This window comes from Procambarus clarkii, chromosome 31, assembly GCF_040958095.1.
Source record: "Procambarus clarkii isolate CNS0578487 chromosome 31, FALCON_Pclarkii_2.0, whole genome shotgun sequence".
In the NCBI taxonomy this organism is placed as follows: Eukaryota; Metazoa; Arthropoda; class Malacostraca; order Decapoda; family Cambaridae; genus Procambarus; species Procambarus clarkii.
The window spans coordinates 22,855,973-22,878,392 of record NC_091180.1 but is presented as its reverse complement, the minus strand read 5'-3'; the positions used below and the strand labels follow the sequence as shown (position 1 = coordinate 22,878,392).

Genomic DNA, 22,420 nt, shown 5'->3' with positions numbered 1-22,420 from the left:
TGTTTACTCATCTGCATGTACTCTCATGTACTCAGTTGCGCTCCCACCAAGTCGTACTCACTCAAGTACACGTACTCCCATAACGTACTCAAGTACACATACTCCCATGACGTACTCAAGTACACATACTCCCATGACGTACTCAAGTACACGTACTCCCATAACGTACTCAAGTACACGTACTCCCATAACGTACTCAAGTACACATACTCCCATGACGTACTCAGGTACACGTACTCCCATAACGTACTCACCCACAATAGGGTTGACGGAGACAGTCCTCAGCTATCCATCTTCCTGGTTCATTCTCACTATCCCTTCAAAAACGTTTCTAATATCTAACACCCCACTGTCGAGCCTCAGCTCCCAAGCCCCGCCTTGCAGTCATCGATCGAGAACTGCAATGGCATCCAATCCTCTCGCCTGCCCATCGTGCCTGCTCTTGAAACTATGTGTGTAGAGTTACCCGATTAACTACATCTCCTCTCAACTCACCATCTTGTCTAATTGGCTTCCCATTATCTTCTCCTGTCCTTGTGGCTTCCTCATTCTTGTTCCAGTGTTATGACATTACATTTACTTGGGCGACAGTCGAGAGGCCACTTCTCAGACTAGCTCTCTAGGTTGTTCTAAGCCGTCTGGGACGTCCTGTGTCAAGTCATGGAGATGAAGAGTGTCGGTGCCAGGTGTGGCACCTCTGGCACTCAGTGTGTTGCTTAGTCCAACCATTCTCAACACTCTAATCTCACTACTGATTGTTGCTCCTAGAGTGATAGGTGTTATCTCTCTCTCCCAGCTCAACACAACTCCGTTCACGCCGCCTTGTTACTCCAGGCAGTCTACCGACGCTCTGTGTCAAACTGTGTCGAAGGCTTTCTGCCTCTCCAGGAAAATGCAGTCACTTCATATCCTCCTTTTTCCTGTCTGACTATTGGCATCTCATCCTAGAACGACGCATATTATGTCAACTTCCTACGACGTCTCTTAAGTCAACTTGGTACGACGTATCTTAAGTGTCGTAAGACAAGTAAATGTCACAGTTAAGGCAAAGTGCGACCTTTGTATCTTTCTTCTTGTTGTCGTCTTTTTTGTGTGTTCTTGTTGTTATATTCGTCGTTCTTGTTGCTTTTCTTGTTGTTTGTTCTTGTTGCTATTGTTTGCTTATGATAAGTATTATAAATTATTGTTAGATAATTTATACTATAAAAAGATAATTTCCCTTTGTTTGGCCACAGTTGGAGGCCAGAGGCTTGGGGGGGGGGGGGGGTTGTCTCACCCAACTTTGCAGGGGGAAGGTTGTGGGGTGTGGGACGGTACGTGAGGCGGCTCATGGCAGGGCTAAGTTAAATGCTTTAAGAAATATTAGCAATTATTAAAACTTACCCCCACAACCCCTCTCCACTACCCCCCCTACACTACCCCTGCACAAACCCCCGCCCCTGGCTATTTTCATGGAGTCAAGGGTGAAATATGTCGTGTGACGTCCGTAGGGTTCTTAATGAAATGAAAAGACAAAAAAGATGCAGAAAAAAAATCTCAGAAACCCTTTCAGTTGCTTCAGTGCTTCCTGAGAAGGTGAGGGGAGGAAGGGGGTCAAGGGGGAGATGGGGTGAAGAGTGTGTGGGAGAAGGGGGTAGGGAACTATCAGGAGAAGCGCCAAGTCATTACGACTAAATAGCACTGGGAAGGGATCAGGATAAGGGTTTGGGATGGGACGGGGAGAAGGAATGGTGCCCAACCACTTGGACGGTCGGGGATTGAACGCCGACCTGCATGAAGCGAGACCGTCGCTCTACCGTCCAGTGCAAGGGGTTGGAGGGAAAAGAGGGGAATTGGTGTAAAAAGGGGGGAAGAGACCCGGACACCGCCGGTTACGCCTCCACGTATATTATAAAAATATTATATACTCTGGTAATTTTAGTATTCAACGCCTCTTTAAAAGTTATCCCTCTTCTTAGATCATTGTGTCCTTCCCCTCAGCTGACACACCTCCTCCCCCAGGCTCCCCACCCCCACTCCAAACTCTCCGTTTCCCCTCATTCCTCCCCCTCCCCATCAGACCCCTCACCACCTCCCCCCAACCAAGCTGGGCCGCCTCAGCTGTGCCTGAAGTGACGTGACTCCTGGTTCAACCTGTGTCACGTTCTCCTGTAAGTTGATCTGTGGGCCGTATGGCTCATTAGTGTGTGTTGGTGGGGGTGGGGGATGGGTGGGTTGGTGTTGGTGTGTGTTGGAGGGGGTTGGGGGGGAGGACTCGTCCAAGATCGGTCACGGACGTCCATGTACGATCCGTGACCGAACTTGGACGCCTAAGCTCGGTCGAAGATGTCCAACATCAGTCGGAAACGTCTAAACTCGATGGTGAACCTCCAAGAACGGTCGGAGTCGTTCAATATCGGTCGCAAATAGAGATCGGTCTGAGACGTTCAAGATCAGTTGGGGAACGTCCAACTCTAGTTAAGGACACCCGGAGACCGTCTTGGACTCTTGAAACCTGTTCGAACTTAGAACTTTAGAACCTGACCAAGAGGAGGAGTCGGAGCAGGACAAATCCATCAATGCAGAGTTAACGTTAAATAAACATAGGAGTCAACGTTAAACCAACGAGGGATTAACGTTAGTAACGTTGATTCGTTGTTATAAATCAAGGTCGTCTGCCCAGCAATGCCCGGGGAGGAAGCTTCCCTGTCCCCCGGGGGACAAGTCTGGTCAAACGACGTTGATTTTTTTTTGACAACCCCAAATTCATGAGTGAATTTGGGGTTGATGCCTCGTTGTGTCTAGCATTGACCATACGTTGATTTGAGGTTAATGCCGTATATTTTGCCCTTAAGAAGGGGATGCCTGCTAATCGAGGCAGCTTGCTTTGAACAGCTGGTGGACAATGCCAGGATGACGTGCTGGTAGAGCACAGTCAACAGGAGAGTCTAACGGAGTGCTGCTAGAGCACAGGCAACAGGAGAGTCCAACAGAGTGCTGGTAGAGCACAGGCAACAGGAGAGTCTAACAGAGTGCTGGTAGAGCACAGGCAACAGGAGAGTCTAACAGAGTGCTGGTAGAGCACAGGCAACAGGAGAGTCCAACAGAGTGCTGGTAGAGCACAGGCAACAGGAGAGTCTAACAGAGTGCTGGTAGAGCACAGGCAACAGGAGAGTCCAACAGAGTGCTGGTAGAGCACAGGCAACAGGAGAGTCTAACAGAGTGCTGGTAGAGCACAGGCAACAGGAGAGTCCAACAGAGTGCTGGTAGAGCACAGGCAACAGGAGAGTCCAACAGACTGCTGCTAAAGCACAGGCAACAGGAGAGTCCAACAGAGTGCTGCTAGAGCACAGGCAACAGAAAAGTCCAACAGAGTGCTGTTAGAGCACAGGCAACAGGAGAGTCCAACAGACTACTGCTAGAGCACAGGCAACAGGAGAGTCCAACAGACTACTGCTAGAGCACAGACAACAGGAGAGTCCAACGGACTGCTGTCAGAGCACAGTCAAGAAGAAGAAAGTCCAACAGAACACTGTTAGAACACCCTCAACATGCTAGACCAACGGGGGGTCAGTCAGCAGCTGAACACCTCATTAACAAGAGTCTTCAACAAGGCACAACAGGTAAGCAAAACAAGGCCCTTCCGGCCACCTTTGACCTGGCAGCGGTACTCCAGAAAACGCTCCTCAATCCTCACTTTTAACTCTCTTCTAAATTCAGATCTCAGGAAAATTTGCACATTTGTTGCTTCGGAAACAAGATGACAGAGATTAGCTCCGGTGAAGTGTGTCAGTGGGACGTTGTTCAGTGTGCTGGTGGTGGACCTGACCAGTGTTAGTAGTGATAATGGTATGTCCACCTTCCCAGGGGATAGAATACAGTTGGAATACCCCAGTGGACGCATCCCATTATTGTAGGAAGACACACTAAGACATTGTTCTTGTTGTAAGACATCCACCAGGTCACTGTTCTTGTTGCAAGACATCCACAAGACACTGTTCTTGTTGTAAGACATCCACCAAGACACTGTTCTTGTTGTAAGACAACCACCAAGACACTGTTCTTGTTGTAAGACAACCACAAGACACTGTTCTTGTTGTAAGACATCCACCAGGTCACTGTTCTTGTTGCAAGACATCCACAAGACACTGTTCTTGTTGTAAGACATCCACAAGACACTGTTCTTGTTGTAAGACATCCACAAGACACTGTTCTTGTTGCAAGACATCCACAAGACACTGTTCTTGTTGTAAGACAACCACCAAGACACTGTTCTTGTTGTAAGACAACCACCAAGACACTGTTCTTGTTGTAAGACAACCACCAAGACACTGTTCTTGTTGCAAGACATCCACAAGACACTGTTCTTGTTGTAAGACATCCACAAGACACTGTTCTTGTTGTAAGACAACCACCAAGACACTGTTCTTGTTGTAAGACATCCACAAGACACTGTTCTTGTTGTAAGACAACCACCAAGACACTGTTCTTGTTGTAAGACATCCACAAGACACTGTTCTTGTTGCAAGACATCCACCAAGACACTGTTCTTGTTGTAAGACATCAGCCAAGACACTGTTCTTGTTGCAAGACATCCGCTAAGACACTGTTCTTGTTGCAAGACATCCGCCAAGACACTGTTCTTGTTGTAAGACAACCACCAAGACACTGTTCTTGTTGCAAAACATCCGGTAAGACTGTTCTTGTTGCAAGACATCCACCAGGTCACTGTTCTTGTTGTAAGACATCCGCCAGGTCACTGTTCTTGTTGTAAGACATCCACCAGGTCACTGTTCTTGTTGCAAGACATCCGCCAGGTCACTGTTCTTGTTGTAAGACATCCGCCAGGTCACTGTTCTTGTTGCAAGACATCCACCAGGTCACTGTTCTTGTTGTAAGACATCCGCCAGGTCACTGTTCTTGTTGTAAGACATCCACCAGGTCACTGTTCTTGTTGCAAGACAACCACCAAGACACTGTTCTTGTTGTAAGACATCCACCAGGTCACTGTTCTTGTTGCAAGACAACCACCAAGACACTGTTCTTGTTGTAAGACATCCACCAGGTCACTGTTCTTGTTGTAAGACATCCACCAGGTCACTGTTCTTGTTGCAAGTCACGGTCACAACAGCCCGCCCGTTCACCTAACACGTCGCATTATTTACGGAGTCGATCTATCAGTTAAAATGCGACATATTTGTAAACAAATAAAGGAGAGTATATTACTCTACTTTTCTATTACTTGACGTTTTCGATGCATCGATCTCGACAGGTTAGGAGGGTTACATGGGTTAGTACAGTCCTGGCAAGGCAAAACAGTTGTATTTAATACGCATATATATATATATATATATATATATATATATATATATATATATATATATATATATATATATATATATATATATATATATAAAGTTATATATACACACGACAAGTTTAAATGGTTCCTAAACCAAATATATCAGAAAACTCTTCCTCGTGAAGGGTTTGAACCTTAGACGGCCAGGCGCTCCAAACGCCTAGCATGTCCAGTACCATAACCACTGGACCACGACTGACTGTACAAAAGTACCCTTAGTCGTGAGACTATTTACCCAACACCCGACAGCAATCGGTGGCCATAGATCACATAATTTTCATCAAATCAATTCACTATATGAGGAAAACGCGAGCCTCAAATGTACGACAAACTTTGAGTAAATAGCCTCACGACTCCCAATACTTTTGTTCAGTCACTCGTGGTCCATTGGTTATGATACTGGACATGCTTGTATGTAAAACCCGATTTGCCTAATAGGCAGAGTGATTTTTCGTCATTTGGAAGCAAATTTTTCCAATTGGTTAATTTGAATTATTATTATTATATTTATTTATAACATGAATTACTGACTTAATTATGTTAGTTTAGGTTAGGTTAGGTAGGGTAGGGTCAACTAGTTATGTCAACACAGAACCTTAGAGGATTCAGTCGAACTTCACATTTCACTAATTGTGTAACAAATCGTGGTTCAGCGGTGTAGTTCGGGGTGCTGACAAGTACCCATTGTGCGGGGTTCGAATCCTCCAAATGGCTTCTACTAGTTTGATACATCATGACGTTAATGTGATTTTTTTCTGCGAATCACTTTAATAATAATAATAAATACATGATAACATTGTATGTTATGATTGTTATCTTTAAGAACATAACACAAGCGCGGTGAACAGTAGAACAGTGAACACCTAACATGTTCCAACCGGTAGACGGATGGAACAAGCTTAGTTAGAAGGTGGTGGAGGCCAAGACCGTCAGTAGTTTCAAAGCGTTATATGACAGAGTGCTGGGAAGACGGGACACCACGAGCGTAGCCCTCATCCTGTAACTACACTAAGGTAATTACACTTGGGGTAATTATCACTGAAACCAATTCACGAGAAAAATAAAAACTACATTGCCATAGCAGGTAATTATAAAGAATAAAGGTAAAATATACAAATAATCAGAATATGAAATGTAATTATCAAAGGAGGGGTTAAAAAGCTATAAAGAATTATAGATAATATTCTGTTTATATCTTTGATCGTTGTTTGTAGCAGTGTTTTATCCGGCCCAACGGCCGTATGCGCGGGCGAGGGGCCGCAGGTACGGCCGCAGGTACGGCCGCCGGGAGAAGAAGATATTGGAAACGGACAGAGAAAAAAATTGGTGTTTGATATGGGCGCCAAACTGTCACCCGCAGCCCGGGTTATATAATATCATCACCCCTATAGGCAAGGTTGACTAATATAACCTTAAGGAAGTAACCTTCCTATAACCTTATAACCAATCGACTTGAGAATGGTCCAGGACGGACCGAAACGTCGTCGTCCGTCCCTTCACTTTCAAGTGTGTGGTCTGGTCAACATTCTTCAGCCACGTTATTGTGACTCATCGCCTGCAACCTTAAGGAATATATAAATATTGACTAATATAACCACCGCCTTAAGGAACCTTAACAAAGTCTTTGGGATTGTTGAATATGGATTATGACATGACCAGTTCTGGAATACGCTGCACCAGCCTGGAATCCTTATCTCGTTAAACAATAAACACAACTGGAAAAGGTTTAGAGATATGACCGCAAGACTTGTTCCAGCGCTAAGACGTATGAGCTACAAGGAAAGACTACAGCTATTAAATCTCAAAACGAGAAACAATGGAGCCATGATTACCACATACAAAATACTCGGTGGGGGGGGGGGATAGACAGCTTACAAGGATAGACTATAGCAAGGGTAGTACTCGAACAAGGGGACACAGATGGAAACTAAGTACCCAAGTGAGCCACGATGCCGAGTAGCGAGCAATTAGAGTGTACTAAGAAGTGATGTGGTGGAGATAGACTCCATACACAGCTTTACATATAGATATAACAGAGCCCAATCGGCTCTGAAACCTGTACACCAATTGTTTACCAATACATCAGTTGTTGCGACGCGGGACCCAAGAGCAGGTGCTCATGCCGGCAAATACAATTAGGTGAGTACAACTTGGTGAGTACTCACTCACACATACAGAAAAGTACCATAAAAGTAGTACCATAAAGAGTACCATAACTGGAAGAGGTATAAGTTGGGGAATCAGCCATGAGTGACAGGGCAGGAACACATGAGGAAGAGGGAGTACCTAAGCAACAGAACACAACGAGTCGCTGTGAGATGTGAGATCTCAGAGTGGCGAGATGTCACTAGCGGAGTGGAAATGTCAGCACTGTGGAGAAATGCCCGACAGACCACTGGAACATTATCTAACACAGTGCACAGTTACAACCACAACAGACCTCTGGAACATTATCTAACACAGTGCACAGTTACAACCACAACAGACCTCTGGAACATTATCTAACACAGTGCACAGTTACAACCACAACAGACCACTGGAACATTATCTAACACAGTGCACAGTTACAGCCACAACAGACCACTGGAACATTATCTAACACAGTGCACAGTTACAGCCACAACAGACCACTGGAACATTATCTAACACAGTGCACAGTTACAGCCACATCAGACCTCTGGAACATTATCTAACACAGTGCACAGTTACAGCCACAACAGACCACTGGAACATTATCTAACACAGTGCACAGTTACAGCCACAACAGACCACTGGAACATTATCTAACACAGTGCACAGTTACAGCCACAACAGACCACTGGAACATTATCTAACACAGTGCACAGTTACAGCCACAACAGACCACTGGAACATTATCTAACACAGTGCACAGTTACAGCCACAACAGACCTCTGGAACATTATCTAACACAGTGCACAGTTACAGCCACAACAAACCACTGGAACATTATCTAACACAGTGCACAGTTACAGCCACAACAGACCACTGGAACATTATCTAACACAGTGCACAGTTACAACCACAACAGACCACTGGAACATTATCTAACACAGTGCACAGTTACAACCACAACAGACCACTGGAACATTATCTAACACAGTGCACAGTTACAACCACAACAGACCACTGGAACATTATCTAACACAGTGCACAGTTACAACCACAACAGACCACTGGAACATTATCTAACATAGTGCACAGTTACAACCACAACAGACCACTGGAACATTATCTAACATAGTGCACAGTTACAGACCCATTAAGATTTCAACTTAGATTCAACAGAGCAGAACAAGTTGTTAAACACATGGTACAAAATCTTACTGAAGCGACCATACGAGTCATAAATACTCATACTCCGCCCAAGTAAAACAGAAACAAGCAACACTTAGTGGGCCAGCCAGAGGCTTAGGCCCGTGCAAAAAAAAAAAAATAAAAAAATAGCACTAGTGCCAGCGGACTTGTTCCTCACAATGTCTGCTGATAGTGCAACAATTATGAGGAGTAAGACGGAGGAAGATAGCAAGAGGCTGCAAGATGACTTGGACACATGAGGTCCAACAAATGACTCTTAGAGTTTAACTCAAGTTAATGTAAGGTAATGCAGGTCGGTGGAGGGAGCAGGAAGCTGGAAACAAGGTACCGAGTGGGAGATGAAATCCTTCATGAAGGATTTCATGAAGGAAGGCGGACAGAGAGGAAGGGAAGGGGAGGAGGGAAGCCATTGCGACTATATAGCACTGGGAAGGAATCAGGATAAGGAATGGGACGGGGGGAAGGAATGGTGCCCAGTCACTTGGTGGACGGTCGGGGATTGAACGCCGACCTGCATGAAGCGAGACCGTCCCTCAACCGTCCAGCCCAGGAGGATTTTTGGGATAATATCATACCGAACCTGTCCCCTGAAGCCCACATCAAAAGGTATATACGAGATTGACTAAGATCAGAAAGTCCATTAGAAATTTGTCTGAGAAATAATTTAGAACCTTGTACGTCACATATATCACACCAATGCTGAAATATGTGGCTCCAGCGTGGAGTTCATGCCTATTCAAGCACAAAACCAAATTGGAAAAGGTTCAAAGATATGCCACCAAACTAATCCAAGAACTACAATATATAAATTACGAAGACAGTAACTAATTATCAAAAGAAGGCGCCAAGCCTATGTAGCAGTAAAGAAAAGCTACGCGAATTGAACCCTCATATCGCTTAAAGACAGAAAAGTTAGGGGAGACATGATTACCACATACACAATTCACATGGTATTTCATAAGGTAGATAAAGAGATAAGGTAGATAAGGTAGTTTAGCACCGTTTAGCAACGGTGCTCAACGGACTGTTTAGCACCGTTAACATGGGTTTTCACCCACCGTTTAGCGAGTGAAAACTGAGTACCCAAATTAGCCACAGAGGCACTAGAAATCAATTTGTATAGGTGTCAGAGTAGTTAGCAAATGGAATGTACTAGAAGTGATGTAGTATAGGCAGAGTCCAATATGCTCAGGAACCTGGGGCCATATTCACGAAGCAGTTACGCAAGTACTTACGAACGTGTACATTTTTCCTCAATCTTTGACGGCTTTGGTTACATTTATTAAACAGTTTACAAGCATGAAAACTTGCCAATCAACTGTTGTTATTGTTATCAACAGCCTCTTGGTGCTTCGCAGCTCATTAACTGTTTAATAATTGTAAACAAAGCCGCCAAAGATTGAGAAAAGATGTACAGGTTCGTAAGTGCTTGCGTAACTGCTTCGTGAATCTGGCCCCCCTGTACTTGGCGCTTCCTTTTAATAACTAATTTGAACTTTTCGAGACCCTGAACACCTTTTGATTGACAGCTGAGAGGCGGGGACCGAAAAGCCGAAGCTCAACCCCCGCATGTACAGTTACCGTCCCCTAGTGCGTTAACCTCTTCCAGGGGCTGTCGTTAATTACCAATTTGTTCAATAAACGAAGATAACACTGAAATCAATAACTACTTGTTACCAATTAGCTCCGTCCTATTGGTGGTGGAGGCGGGCACCTCAGAGTGTGTTGTTTACACTTGAGTCCGTCCGTCGTGAGTGTCAACAATGAGAGGCACTCACTCTAGGTGTTGCGACATGATCATGTCATTTGTCTTATTTTGTGGATCATATATATGTATAGGGGCCTGACAGCTGAGTGGATAGCGCTTCGTATTCGTAGTCCTGAGGTTTTGGATTCGATCCCGGGTGGAGGCGGAAACAAATGGGTAGAGTTTCTTTCACCCTGATGCCTCCTGTTCACCTAGCAGTAAATAGGTACCTGGGAGTTAGACAGGTGCTACGGGCTGCTCCCTGAGGGTGGAGGCCTGGTCGATGACCGGGCCGTGGGGACGCTAAGCCCCGAAATCATCTCAAGATAACCTCAAGATTGTGAGTTTAAACTTTTGTTCCTTCGTGTGTGTGTTTACTATTTGTGCCTGCAGAATCGAGCCATTAGCTCTTGGACCCCGCCTTTCTCAGCAATCTATTTTTCCTCTATTATATATACTACATATATTTCTGTCTAACACACACACACAGGAAGCAGCCGTAGCAGCTGTCTAACTCCCAGGTACCTATTTACTGCTAGGTGAACAGTTGCATCAGGGCGGAAGAAACTCTGTCTATTTGTTTCCGCCTCGGCCGGGATTCGAACCTGGGCCCTTAGGACTACGACTCCTGAACGCTGTTTGAGTCTACACTGTCCCTATATTATATAATATATATATATATATATATATATATATATATATATATATATATATATATATATATATATATAATTTGTATGAGTCGCAAAATTCCGAGAATTATTTGTAAAATTTCTTATCAATAAATCGGTGACTTAGTTAAATAAAATTCCATTAAATTATGTATTTTATTTGATGTAAAAATTAGTAAAAAATATTATTTTATTAACACCACGCAAAAATATATTAGATTTCGGATTGTTGTACAATATATTTATGTTTGTTATCTAAAGTAATTATGATAACAAACATATACCAGACTACACGGTATTTAAATCATGATCAAACGAGCTCATTTCTAGGCAGTTTACACAACATTTCGAACATGGGCTCAAAACATTGTGTGAGTCTTATAGTCTCAGACATTGTGTGAGTCTTATAGTCTCAGACATTGTGTGAGTCTTATAGTCTCAGACATTGTGTGAGTCTTATAGTCTATGACATTGTGTGAGTCTTATAGTCTATGACATTGTGTGAGTCTTATAGTCTCAGACATTGTGAGAGTCTTATAGTCTCAGACATTGTGTGAGTCTTATAGTCTATGACATTGTGAGAGTCTTATAGTCTCAGACATTGTGTGAGTCTTATAGTCTCAGACATTGTGAGAGTCTTATAGTCTCAGACATTGTGTGAGTCTTATAGTCTATGACATTGTGAGAGTCTTATAGTCTCAGACATTGTGTGAGTCTTATAGTCTCAGACGTCGCCTGTCGGTAAGATGTTAATGTTCACGTGATTATTGGTAAATGTTACTCCTTTAGCGAATGTTTATATGGTGACCAGGTGGTGAGTCAGGTCACGTGTGTGGCCAGGTGTAGTCAGGTGAGCATGGGTGTGGCCAGGTGTTGAGTCAGGTCACTATGGGGTGAGCCTTACCTTGTTTGTCTGCATGTTATGTGATGGTGTCAGATGACCCTCCTTCCTTGCCAGCGTCCGGTGCCAAGACGTCAGCTTATATACTGACAGCGGCACACACACACACACCTACATGTGACCACTCAGGCTCTCCACACTTCACGGGTTCTATATTTGGCTTCCAGGACCTCTTTTCTGCCCCTAATTTACTTCCCCGAAGGTTAGGGTCACATGTTTGGGTAATTTTTCTGAATACATGTCAAGCTGTCGACTACCTGGTTTAAGTTATGATGGAGATTATTATGCATCAAATTAACAGCTCGCTTTTGTGTTCTTGGTTTTCGGTGTTTGGTGGTTGATTGGCTGGAACGCGGAGTGGGCGGGGATTCCAGGATTCCAGCGTTGTCTCATTGGTGCCAGTTAGCGCTTACCTCGGTCTTTACTAATGCGCTCCTGGATGGCTGTGAGGCATGGAAGCTGTGGGTGTTGGCGTAGCTGAGGATGACAAGTCCTGCAGTGATATAATGCTCCAGAGGTCACTTCCGCCACACGGACAACTGGAATATATGTTTGTGTTTCCAGGCGCCGCTGGAAGCTCCGGTAATCTCTGACGACAGGAATGAGTGGGCGGAGCTTGCAATATTTCAACACCTTCCAGCGCGGAACACCTCCCTTATCGACTGGGAATCCATGGTCGCTCGGCTTAGGATCCAGTTGCTGGAATACCGACCTAACATGCCCGCGCGTTTTCGCTGCATCTTGCCTCCAGTAGGAACGAATCCCTACCATTTGGAATGCTGGACTGTGAGGTGGAGATTTCAGAGCGTCGCTGCCATTGGACATTGGGAAAGGATGAAATTACATAAGCACGAGCGCGAATGGGTAAAGTATAGCTTTATTGGTTTACAATTTAATCCACAAACTCAGGTGCCTTTAGCTCAACTATATTCGTAAATTAATTAGATGCAGACAGTCTGCCAGCGATGACATTCCCATTATTAAAGGAGATTTAATCCTCCCTCCAAACCTCGAACTAGTGCCGTAAAACAGCACAGGAACCGGATCCAACACCACTTTGCTCAGCAACAGAGACGCCAACGGGGCCTAAGGTGCGTATACCGTTTGTATACTGTATTGTTTGTTAATTCAGTCATACAGTTAATTCATACAGGATGTGGAGACTGGTGTCCTCCGTGTGTGTCCTCTGGTGGTGGTGGTTCATGGTGAGGGTGTCCTCTGGTGGTGGTGATTCATGGTGAGGGTGTCCTCTGGTGGTGGTGGTTCATGGTGAGGGTGTCCTCTGGTGGTGGTGGTTCATGGTGAGGGTGTCCTCTGGTGGTGGTGGTTCATGGTGAGGGTGTCCTCTGGTGGTGGTGGTTCATGGTGAGGGTGTCCTCTGGTGGTGGTGGTTCATGGTGAGGGTGTCCTCTGGTGGTGGTGGTTCATGGTGAGGGTGTCCTCTGGTGGTGGTGGTTCATGGTGAGGGTGTCCTCTGGTGGTGGTGGTTCATGGTGAGGGTGTCCTCTGGTGGTGGTGGTTCATGGTGAGGGTGTCCTCTGGTGGTGGTGGTTCATGGTGAGGGTGTCCTCTGGTGGTGGTGGTTCATGGTGAGGGTGTCCTCTGGTGGTGGTGGTTCATGGTTCATAATGAACATACACACAAACACACAAACACATACTTGCAAATACACCTACATATTTGCCTGAATTTACCTGAGAGCCACAATCTCACAATAGGCTTCAACGGGGACAGGAAGCCAGCGACTTATCAAAGGTCCTCCATTTGTCCGGATGAATTGTATCCTGCTGGATGTGGATTTCCCACAGTGTCTTATCGTTTACAGCTTCGGCGGGTAGGCGGTTCCAAGTGTTTTCCAATCTTATGTGTGAAAAATAATCTGTTATCTGTCCTGCATTGTGGCTTGTTGAGCCTAAAGCCTTTGCTCCTTGTTTGTGTTACGTCTGACCTTTTGGGAGAAGCTGCCTGGGTCAGTATCTTCCAAATTGTTCAGCTTTTTAATAGTTTCGATCTGATCCGCCCTGTCATGTCTGGTTTGCAGGGCTGTTAACCTTAATGACCTGAATCGTTCATGGTACGAGAGTTGACTTAGTTCTGCAACCCGTTCTCGCACTTGCTGATAGTCAATGTCTTGCTTATGAATAAGTGCATATGTGACAAACTAATTTATTGTGAATATTTGAGTTTACCTTGAAAAGCTGAATAGAAAACCACAACTTACCCTAACCTTCTTAGTATGTTAAGATATTACAATTAGTACTGAACCTTTACCTATATTGATATTACAGTTTTATAAAAATAATAAAACAAAACTAAAATATTAAAATAAATTGTAAAGTAACTCAGGTTATTGTCAAATTTTGTATAAAATCTCTATTGTTTAATAAAACTGAGAGAAAAAAGTTAGTGCCTTGAAAAAAAATATGGCTTGGAATATGTTAAATATATACTTATTTATAAGTAAAATACGACTATAAGCAATGAGTCATATATATGATGTCTGTTCTGGGATGATTTTTTGTCGCCCGGTGTTGACCTTTCTCTAGAGCAGTCATGTCCTTATGTAAACGAGGTTACCTGCAGGTGCCAGATTCACGAAGCAGTTACGCAAGCACTTACGAACCTGTACATCATTTCTCAATCTTTGGGGGCTTTGTTTACAATTATTAAACAGTTAATGAGCTCCGAAGCACCATGAGGCTGTTTATGACAATAACAACAGTTGATTGGGAAGTTTTCATGCTTGTAAACTGTTTAATAAATGTAACCAACGCCGTCAAACATTGAGGAAAGGTGTTGGAAAGGCCATTTGGGCACTCAGTTTCTACCTGTGTCTCCCACCTGTGGTCTGGGTTCGTATCCGGGCCGGGGAGGATTGACCGGGCGCCAATCTTTAATTATAGCCTCTGTTCACCCAGCAGTGAATGGGTACCTGATTGTTAAACGATTTGGCGGGTCGTATTCCGCTCAAAAAGTAGGATTAAGGACCTGCCCGAAACGCTATGCGTGCTAGTGGCTTTACAAAGAATGTAATAAATCCATGGATCCGCATACCCGCCGAAGCCATAAATGCCAAAACACCGCTAAATTTTAAAATTCAGGTAAATAAAATCATCAGGACAAATCAAAACCTTTGACAAGCCGCCAACTTCCTTTTTTAATCAAGGCCACTAGTGAGATTTCCTTACTAGTCAGGTAAATTTAGGTGTGCCTGAAAATTGAATCAAGTTACCCTTTATTTTTAAGTTTTCTTTTCCTTTGATTAAGAGAAAACGTAAATTTTGTATGATTAACTAAACAAATACTGTTTAACAATAAACACTTATTTAATTTTAATTTTGACTTCGAGGGGTGAGTTTAGTGGACAGTGCCACTCATCCTGTGAGTGGACATACCGCCTAGCAGCATGTACAATATCCCCCAATAGGAAGAAAACCCGCTGGGTTATTCATCATGTCACTGTACTCAGACATTGCTGGGACTTGCTTAACCGTCTCCAAGTAAACAGCTTGTTACAAATCTTACAAACCCTTAAAATCTTACGTTATCTTGCGAGTGCAAAATGGGGGAATATAGCTACCTGCCGTATGTAAAGATATTCAAGCAAAATTCTGGCAGTTACAATGTCACACTGTCCTGTGTGGGTTTGGTGCGTGCAGCTCGTCTATATAGTTCTCGGTTCCCACCATACCATACTGACACTCTTCACAAGCACGAAAGGCCAGAAAGCAGGAGTATAAAGAGTAATGCTATGGTGTGAGTTTAGTTTAGTTTCATTTATTATGCACCCCATACCCATCTTGTGGACGGTAGTGGAAAGGGTTACAGAGGCCATTATGTGCCTCTGTAACCCTTTCCACTGCCGCCCACAAGATGGGTATGAGGTGCATAATAAATGAACTAAACTAACTAACAATACTTTTTGATGAGGTGGCAGCACTGTCCCTAGATTGGAGCAGTGTTGCCAGATTGGGCTACAAATAGCGAATTGGGCTACTTTTGAGAGCCCCGCGCTCCCAAATTTTTAATTTGGCTACTTGCTACTTTTTGGGCTATTTTAAAAGCAAGATGCGCTAATTTGGGCTATTAATGTTAAGAATGTAGAATGTACGATTGCGAGGTACATGAAAGTAACTAAGCTATAAATAATTGTAAATATTAATTAATACTAAATAATATTATTTAATAAATTAGTCCCAATTCAATGCAGAGTTTTCTTCCAAGCACAGAAACTTGTAAATATAAATACAGGATAATAGATAGATCGATAAATAAATAGACAACTTTCAAATATTGCACCAAGTAATGGCAAGAGGAAAAAACTAGACAGTATACATTACATATAAAATTAATAATGGATGAATGGTAATAAATTGGTGTATGTTTGTATGTATACCAGACAAAGTCCATTTAATGGCAGAATTTAGCCATTTTATGTAAAAACTTTTATATCTCATATTATTAATTATAACAGTAATCGAAAAAAGTCATAGTTTGTATATACAAGAGATGAAACAGAGAGCCATGAGCTAGAGCGATGTGCTGAGTCCATAAGGAGGCCGAGCTTCCAGAAATACCTTCCTGTGATTGGCTGTTGCGGGGAATACCAACACTCTTTTTATGAATAAAATTTAAACTAAGAAATAGATCCTTGTGCACAACAACAAGGTTGTTGTGAAAATGAACAACAATTTCTGTTTTGCACCTGACAGAAATCTCCATCTAACTGAATAATTTACTCGAATAAGAGGGCAGAGCAGCGTATCATTATTTGTGTCACGGCAACCCCCAATAATAACGTCTCAAGTTAGGTTGCCAGGCCATTTTCATATAACATCTGTTATATCCTGCAATATATAATTAGCACTTTATTAACACTTTAAATAATTAACACTTCACTTTTTTGGGTAAATTAAAGTTAAAGCAGAATTCCATAAGCAGGACTGGTGGGCTGAACTAAGATGATTTACTAAGTGGATGGCACCTATAGCTGATCCCTTCCTGTGATTGGCTGTTGCTGGGAATGCCAACGCTTATATGAATAAAATGCAAAATAAGAAATACGTGCTTTAGCTCAATAACCTTGTTGTTGTACAAAAGAACAACAATTTCTGTTTTATACAAGACAGAAATTTCCATCTAACTGAATAATGTAGACCAATAAGAGGGCGGAGGCATTGTATCGCCGATATTATTTGTGTGAGGCAACACCCTCTGATGACGTCACAAGTCAAGTAGCCAGCCCATGTTTCTGTAACACCCGTTACGTCCTGCAGTGTTTAATTATCACTATATTAATACTTTCAAATACTTAACATTTCACTTTTTAGGTAGATTAAAGTTGAAGCAGAATGTCATAAGCAAGGACGGTGTCCTGAATAAAGATTATTTATTAAGTGGATGGAGCCTTTAGCTGATCCCTTCCCGTGATTGGCTGTTGTGTGAATGTCAACAAAGAATATCTACCAATGATATGGCATTTATTATGCACCCCATACCATCTGTGGGCGGAGCTTGGAACCTCCTACCCGAGCACAACAACCCGCCTTATAGGTTGCTGTTTGGCTGTTTATAGTGCGTTGGAAAAAATAGAGATGGCGTTAGTGGTATTTTGTGGGGTAATTTGTTATAAGTGTACTTTGATGTCAACAGATGGCGTAAGCTGTACCTTATGGCCATTATTGACCAGCCAGTTGAAGTGTTCTCTTCTGCCGACAGATGGCATCAGCTGTGTTATTATTACTTCCGAATTCCCTTTAAACACTGATCTACAAATCCCTTGGCTTATGATAAGGTTTTATACTATTTATGATAAGTATTAGATAACTGTAGTTCCGCAATTACTTTTATTTATCAACTGTTGAGGATATCATCATATAACGTCAGGTTAGGACGTACTGCTCTCGATTGATGAAGATTAAGCCACCCAAGAGGTGGCACGGGCATGAATAGCCCGTAAATACTGCTCTCGTAATATTATTCTGGGGGGGTGGGGGAACTATCAAGTGAAAGCGCCAAGCCATTACGACTATATAGCACTCGGAAGGGATCAGGATACGGATTTTGGATGGAACGGGGGAAAGGAATGGTGCCCAACCTCTTGGGCGGTCGGGGATTGAACGCGGAACTGTAGGAAACGAGACCGTCGCTCTACCGTCCAGCCCAAGTGATTAAGCGTAATATGATTAAAACAACAATTTATGCATATAATAACAGCATTTCACACTAAAAATACTTGGATATCTCGTGTATGGGTGTATGTGCAGAAATAATATTAATAAAACAAATAACATCTTATAGTATACTCTTTATATCAAAATATATTACTTTGAAACCCGTATCATTCACTAAAAAAAAAATTGGGCTACTCTTATTACAAATTCGCTACTTTTAGGCCTTCAGCTCGCTACTTTCAGCAATTTAGATCTGGCAACCCTGGACCAGGGTTGCCAGATTGGGCTACAAGTAGCGAATTGGGCTACTTTTGAGAGCCCCACGCTCCCAAATTTTTAATTTCGCTACTTGCGACTTTTTGGTCTAGTTTAAACGCAAGTTGGGCTACTTTGGGCTATTAATATTAAGAAACTCAATGATGATTATTTATGCTTTAATAATATAATCTGTACAAATCACAGCCGAGTCCGACAGCCTGATTGACTAGACCACTTACCGCAGGAGAGCCCTGGTCAGAGACCGGCCCCTGGGGACGTTGATCCTAGGAACCTTTGAAAGAAAAAGTAATCGCAAGGCAAGGTAATCCTCCCCAGGGGCAATAGATTTCCCAACCTTAATTGTTAATAATACTTCATCCCAAAAGCTACACCTGGTTCCACAGATCTTCATTAAGGGGAGAAAGTTATCTAGAAATTTACAGATTGATAAATGATGGGAAAGATCCCTTACAGTTAGTACCTTTGTCAGGAAGACGATGGTTGGCAAGGAGCGGTAGTGTAAAGCGGCCGTTTGATCAGTGGGGTTCTCTAACAACTCATTACCAAATAGCTGTTTCCTCTTGTGATAAATATATTGCAAGGCAACTATTTTCAATGTATGCTGATCCCTCCAATAAGCTATATTTCACATGTCTCAAACCAATCCTAAATGATTTTGATAGGATGAATTTACTTTATCAAAAGATGAAGCATATCAGTATAGCCTTCACTCTGTCTTAGAAAACTTCACTCTTGGAATACTCAGAAGAATCTTTCGTCCTCATCATGCAAAGCTTTATGTTAATTTGGACTACAATTCTATGTATCTGCCCCTGGAGAAAGTGGACTTTGGTTACGAATTTTCAACACTTCTGGCCACTAACAGAAACAACAATTTTACAACCCAGGAAAAGTTTCAAAATGTTCAAGAAAGATGCGATAATTTTGTAATGAAAGCTTGCAAATAGCTTCTTTCTCGTATTCTAAGTAATGTTGAAACTATAAAAAAAGGTGAAAAATCTGTTACCTATCATATGCCTTAGCTTACATGGCCACCATTTTCGGAACTTCCGTTAGTATTAGCTGACCAATCTAAGCTTAGTGAAATTGAAAGTCAGTGGCGCCTACTGTTAACTATTGACTAGTCCAACATTTGTAAGGGACAAATTCCGACATCTGAATCGTCATTTTAGACCAAGACAATAACTGTCAAGAACACTGCTGGCGATCCCATACTGATTGACCTCGCTGAGTTTGTGTTGAAAATATACAGCTTGCCAATCAGTAATGCACTGGTTGAACGGATATTTTCGAGAGTAACGTCTGTGAAAACTAAACTGAGAAATCTTGAATGGGAATGGGACTTGAGCTTTTGACATCAGTCTTGAGAATCAAAACATATCTTGAAGAAAATGTAACTTGTTGCTCGTCATTTGAACCACTCATGTCAATGCTTAAATATGAGTCTGCAATATACAAGAACGAGGTTGTGGATGCAGATCAAGATCTTGGTAATCTTCAACTGTAAAGACGTGGAAGGACTCTACACCCATTAAGCTTCAAACAGTAAATATTGGTAAGTTATCCTAATATCATATTGGTTAAATATATATATATGCAGAGATAATGTTAACAAAACAATTAAAATCGTTTAATGTACTCTATATATCATAATAGATTACTTTGAAACCCGTATCAGTCACTAAACAAAAAATTGGGCTACTCTTATTACAAATTCGCTACTTTTAGACCGTCAGCTCGCTACTTTTAGCAATTTGAATCTGGCAACCCTGCCCTGGACTGGAGTCTCAGTGGTGGCCAGACCGCGGAAGGCAGCGGGTGTGTGTTGTTGTCTCTCTCCTACTGCTACATCCACCAGTAACTATATAACCTGAGCTTGTAGAAGCATCTCAGTGGTTAAGTGCTTAAATGCACACTAGTTTCTCTATCAGCTATCTCACCCTGTCAGAGTAAAAGGGACAAATGTATGTGTGTGTGTGTGTATATATATATATATATATATATATATATATATATATATATATATATATATATATATATATATATATATATATATATATGTGTGTGTGTGTATATATATATATATATGTGTGTGTGTATATATATATATATATATATGTATGTGTGTATATATATATATATATATATATATATATATATATATATATATATATATATATATATATATATATATATATATATATGCGAACAAGCCTGAATGGTCCCCAGGACAATATGCAACTGAAAACTCACACCCCAGAAGTGACTCGAACCCATACTCCCAGAAGCAACACAACTGGTATGTACAAGATTATGGTATGGTATGTCATATGGTATGTACAACTGGTATGTCAAGTGGATTAAGGCGTCTTGTACATACCAGTTGTGTTGCTTCTGGGAGTATGGGTTCGAGTCACTTCTGGGGTGTGAGTTTTCAGTTATATATATATATATATATATATATATATATATATATATATATATATATATATATATATATATATATATATATATATATATATATATATATATATATATATATATATATATATATATATATATATATATATATGTATGTGTGTGTACTCACCTATTTGTGTTTGTGGGGGTTGAGCTCTGGCTCTTTGGTCCCGCCTCTCAACTATCAATCAACTGGTGTACAGGTTCCTGAGCCTACTGGGCTCTTATCATATCTACACTTGCCTCCACCACATCACTTCCTAATGCATTCCATTTGTCAACCACTCTGACACTAAAAAAGTTCTTTCTAATATCTCTGTGGCTCATTTGGGCACTCAGTTTCCACCTGTGTCCTCTAGTGCGTGTGCCCCTTGTGTTATGTAGTTGTTATAGATTCAGCTACTCGGAAAAAGTTCCAAGCAGCACGGGCTATGGCGAGCCCGTAACTTACCTGGCACAGAAGCGGGGCAAGTAGCACGGGCTATGGTTAGCCCTGCGCCCCTTGTGTTAAATAGCCTGTCTTTATCTACCCTAGATAAAGACAGGTGCGTATGCATATGTATGTATGTGTATAAAGTATATGTGGAAGCTGATCAGAATTGCATTTCACCTTTGTAAATGCACATTAATGACACTTTGTAAAAGACACATCGAACACTTTATGTAGGGCATACATAAATCTGTGTACCTATATATTTACGTATGTAAGTTAGCTTAGCATTTTAAAAGCACTACAATCATCTTCTGTGATTGATTGTTCAATAAATCCCTGAACTATATGTTTAACAAATCTCTAACCCTATCCATGGAGGACAAAAGAAAATGTATATATGCTGGTTAACATTGTAAATGTGTGGCCACGTCTGTGGTAGAAAATAACAACAATAATAATAATAAATCCGCCATCTACTTACTGATGTAATGATGTTACACCTTAATAGTTATATATTTATAAATTTGTATGTCTTTGTGCTAAGAGAATTTTCGTATAGTTTGAGCATGAAATGTTTTTTAATGGTTTGTGTGTGAGTATATATAGAAACGTGTGGTTTATTCTATTGTGTGCACTTTTACAAATGTGTGTAAGGTGATTACTGCCTGGATGGTAGAGCGACGGTCCAATAGCATATACTTGTGTACAGGAGGAAATGTAGATGTTTATCTCTCAGAATGTTTGGTAATATGTTTATTGTTTGTGATGTGTGTCCATGTATGTATTAACACGACGTACTGAACGGGGTGAGAATAGCTTGAGCTACCTCATCCCTTTGTGTGTATTTTATTTCAATAAACTTATTTCAATTTCAATTTCCAATAGCATCCGGGCTATTGAAGCCTCGTACCGCAGACCGCCAGTGGTAGCAGTAGCCTCGTGGTAAGTATATAGGTACATGGGATTGCTGGATTGTTTCAAGCGTATATTTGAATGAATTTGAGTGGAAATAAATAGGAGCTGCCTCGTATACGCCTTCTGTAGTATCTTGTATTCTGAAGTTCATAGTTTCTCTTTGA

The 22,420-nt window shown here is 41.9% G+C and overlaps 1 protein-coding gene across 3 annotated transcripts in view; it reads left to right on the top strand.

Annotated features, from left to right (window-relative positions):
* The window catches only part of LOC123758956 (uncharacterized), a 93,008-nt gene that overhangs the window by 53,717 nt on the left and 16,871 nt on the right, over positions 1 to 22,420 (top strand). Inside the window, exon 1 of one of the 3 annotated variants that reach the window (XM_069334540.1) lies at positions 20,247 to 20,305. The exons of 1 other annotated variant lie outside the window; for it this stretch is intronic. The gene's annotated coding sequence lies outside the window, so the exon portion shown is untranslated. Of the gene's footprint in view, positions 1 to 20,246; positions 20,306 to 22,224; positions 22,284 to 22,420 lie in introns of those variants that run through there. One more of the 3 variants, XM_069334541.1, reaches the window with a different exon arrangement.